This window comes from Solanum tuberosum, unplaced genomic scaffold (genome assembly GCF_000226075.1).
Source record: "Solanum tuberosum cultivar DM 1-3 516 R44 unplaced genomic scaffold, SolTub_3.0 scf00015, whole genome shotgun sequence".
In the NCBI taxonomy this organism is placed as follows: Eukaryota; Viridiplantae; Streptophyta; class Magnoliopsida; order Solanales; family Solanaceae; genus Solanum; species Solanum tuberosum.
In genome coordinates this window covers 2,366,627-2,371,239 of record NW_006238941.1, presented here as the reverse complement: position 1 = coordinate 2,371,239, position 4,613 = coordinate 2,366,627, and positions in this window count along the sequence as shown.

Genomic DNA, 4,613 nt, shown 5'->3' with positions numbered 1-4,613 from the left:
AGTATTATTTTCATGTCTTCTACTATTGCCATAGTCCCAAATATAAAAAATGATTATGACCACCAAAACAACAATCTCAAAGATTAAAGAATCTAAGTAAAGCAATCTGTATAATTAAGGGTGACAGCTCAGGGGCGAAAACCTAGCATGGGCCGATCCCAAAATTATGAGGACCGCATCCCAGGGGTTAAAATGCCTTGCATGGGTCATCCTCTTCTACCACTGATCAGCTGGTCATTCGTATTAAATGCCTTATAAAGATCATAATACACAGAAAGGTAAAGACAATAATGTAACATACATGATTCCACAAGAGTTAACCAAGGTGGTCTTCTGTTCTGATTTATGCACACATATATTGATACTTGGTTTCATTGAACTCTTATTTAGATATATTATTGCCTTACATATTCAGTACATTTTGTCGTACTGACGTCCCTCGCGGGGGACGCTGCGTTTCATGCTGCAGGCATATGTACTTCAGCTAGTAGACCTCCTCAGTAGGAGCACACGACACTCAACTACTTTCGGTGAGCTCCAGATTGATTCAGAGCTTTACTGAGTCCTTGGTAGATTCATTTTGGTATTGTATCGTAGTTAAGGGTAAGGCGGGGTCTGTCCCGACCTACTCTAAGATTTTCTATCTTTTAGAGGCTTTGTAGACTTATGTATATGCTTCAGTTGCGTCTTAACAAGTTGTGGCCTCAACGACCAAGTCTTGTATATAAGTTTTAGGTCTACTTATATTGGTTCGTATCGCTGCATCCTATGTGAACTTGTCACAAGATTGTCATAGGTATATGCATAGTAGGCACAGGTTACATGTTGGTTCTCTCGAGCCTTTAGGGCATCGGGTGCCTGTCCGTCTTAATGGGATTTGAGGCGTGACAATATATGATAAAATACTTTCAATAACACATCATGATCATCATTGGTACTGTACTCTCAAAGCACCCTTAAAACATTTGCATAGATTTCATAAGAAAATGCACAAGTCCATAATTCACCTCTTGAGGTTCAAAACCCACTTTCAATCATCAATACTTAGAAAACATGGGTTAGATATGGATTTCATCATAACTACATGTAAATCTTGCAATACATGCTTAATTTCTTAAAACTTTTCCTTTTCAATCAAAATCCCACATCATATGATTCATAACTTGAAAACATGGGGGTTACATGGGTTCATGGGGAAATCATCATATATCGTCAAGTCATGCATAAGAGATCATAATTCAATCATTTAAATCAACATTGAAGAGAACCCATGACAATTGAAGAAAACCCTAACTCAATTAGGGAATTCTAATATTTGAAATAGAGAAATTTGGGAACTCTATGAATGGAAGGAATCCATGGATGAAAACTATCATACCTTGAAGACAAAATCTAATCTTCAATGAAGGAATTGAAACTTGACCTTGATCCTAGCTTGAATACTTTCTTCTTCTTCTTCTAGAGAGAGAAATATTTTGGAGAGGAGAATTGATCTTCTTTTAGATTCTTGAGAGAATGTGTCTTAAATTGGGGAAATTTGAGAGTAGGATACTTATATAGGTCTTTATATGAAGGGTAAAATGATGTAGTATCGAATCAAAATAATCTGAAAAAACTTGTAAGAACCTAACTTAAAAACAGAAGACTCTCACGCTAGAGCTCGACAAAGGCCACTCGGCGACTCTCCAAGTGAGCCTTTAGCTCGTCAAAATTTAGAGTAAGTCGACTTGGGGGTGAATTCAACTTTAGGCGATGGGAGTTGCCTTCGGCGACTCACCGAACAGAATGGTGAGCTTGAGTTAGCTCACCTAAAGTTACAAAACACTGGACTAAGAGATCAAGCCAAAAAGGCGTGGTGGGTCTACTCGGTGGATCACCAAATCGCCAAATCGACTGTGAAGTGAATATTTTACCTTCTCTAAATTGGGGTGTTACATTGGTAAATCGTTGAATACCACCTTGGTTCGCCTTTCGAGCATTCGGTTTTTTCACTGCACATTGTCGCTTTGGGTGATGTACATTAGGACCCTTGTTCTCACTTGGAACATCGCCTTATTTACTAAAGTCTCCTGACCTACTTTAGTAGACAAAAGTTCTATGCACTGTTAATTTGGGTGAGGTCGACTCAGTTGGCGATCCGCCCTTCATGTTAGGCGATCAACAATGTTCACTTTGAACTTTTTTTTGTATTTCTAGTCATTCTTTCAAACATTAGTCCTTTCCTTGTCCAATCACCTTCATAGTTGCAAATCATCAATATTCTATTAGAAATGGACGTTAAATGAGTGCAAATCTACCACTTATCATTTGAAACTTCGAATGCCTCAAAAAAATTTCATTAAATTATTATGGTTTAATGAGCCAAATAAATAGGATGTGACAACATTCGTTAGGCACATTTTAGTATTTTAATTAAATGCCAAATTTATTAAATATCTTAAGGTAATTGCCTCCACCACAAGAGAGTATGCCTCTATATCACTAGTGTCAAGTTTTTGTGAAAATTCTTGGATCATCAATCATATTTTATGTTAAGGGACTTTATTTTTTAATTTTACTTTTACACAAAAAATGATTTGTACCCCTACTAGGTTGACACCTTCAAGTATTCAAATTATTGATTTAGAAACTTTACGTTTTTCAAGTGAAGTCAACTCCACTTGAATTTCATTCTTTTATTTTGGTCAATTTTTTCTTTTACCGACATATTTTGATTCATAATAGAGTCTCACATTTTCATAGATTAAAATAATAAAACAAACTACATGGATCATAATAATATATCAAGATTAAGAATATAAGTACATGTAATGGACTAGAGATATTGTTTATTAATATTCTGAACCTAAACAAATATCTCTATTTGATCTGTTCAATACATACAAAATGTACTAGCACAAGAAGTTGAAATTTTACCATTTCCATAATTAAGATTGAATTATTTTTAATATTGTACTATATACATCAAGATGTTTGTCTTCTCTCATCTTTGATTGTGAACAACAATTTATAACTTATAAGAACCTGTAATATTAATCTTCTACGCATGAGTTAAAACCTACATTCTTCTATCTAAGGTACCACCTACATTCTTTCTATCTCATCAGTCGTTTCGAGCGACTGATTCTTCGTTAAAATAATTTCATGTCTCAACGGAAGAAATCCTTTTTTAGAATTTTGCATGGTAAACCTTGCAAGAATTGTGTCAATATAAATTACTTGAGATAAGCATAATATCCTTTATTTCTAATCTCACATATGATTGATATCGATGATATGATTCATTTCTACCAAATCTTTCATATCAAAATATGATGAAAACCACTCCTTAAAAGAATTCAACATACTCACATAGTTTCCTATGAGCAATATGTCATTAACGTACAAAATAAAAAATGCTACTATCTCCCTCCTATTTCTTGTAGATGCATGATTCATTTTCAAAATGATCAAATTCAAAAGTTTTAATCGAATGTTCCGTTCTCTAAATGCATGTTTCAATCCATAAATGAATTTCTTAAGCCTGCATAATATGTGTTCATTATCTCTTTCCATGAAACCTTCTGATTGTGTTATATAGATGCACTCATCAAGACTTCAGTTTAGAATAGCCTTTTTAAAATTCCTTTACCAAATCTTATAATTGTAATAAGAAATAATGGATGAAAGAATCATAATGGATATAAGCATGGCTATCGGTGAATAGTTTTTCTAATAATCAATTTCTTCTTTTTGAGTAAACCCTTTCGAAACAAGCCTAGCTTTATAAGTTTCACTTTTCTTGTAAATCCACTTACAATCAATAGGTTTGACACCAATAGGTGATTCTACAATATCACATACCTAGTTTGAGTATATAAACCCCATTTCATATTCTATAGAAACAACCCAAATTTCAACATTTTTATCATATAGTGCTTCCATTTAATGATTCTATATTGGCTTCTTTAGGGATTTTATCATATGATTCTCCAAAATTCATAAATCGATCAGGATTTATAATTATTTTTTACTATGAAGAATAGACTCTAAATGATCCTCTACATCTTGAACTAAATTTTGAACATCTCCCTCCACAACTACAACCTGCTTGACATTACTCCCACTACTTTGTGGTAGTGATATGTCTTGAGCTTACTCTTGTGCAATCTCTTGCCTATTGTCATTTCTCCCACTACGTGGTTGTAATGAAATGTCATCAATTATTTAAAGAACTCATTTGGGTGCTTCATCACTTAAATTTCTATTCTTTAGTTCCAGTAACACAAGTTTACCCTTAGGAACATGCTTGATTAAAAAGACCTATTCTAGAAACTTGGCATTTATTGAAACAATTACCTTTTGTTCCTTAGGATAATAAAATAAACCTCTTGTAGTTCCTTTTGTATATCCAATGAAAATGCATACTTTTGTCCTAGACTTGAACTTATCCATTTTTTCTTTTAGCACATATGTTGGACAACCCCAAATTCGAATATGTCATAGACTAGGTTTTTGCCCATTTCATGACTTAAATGGAGTTAAAGGAATAAATTTTGAAGGAACCAAGTTCAGAATGTAATTTGCAGTTTCTAATGCATACCCTCAAAAACTAAAGGGAAAATATGAATTAC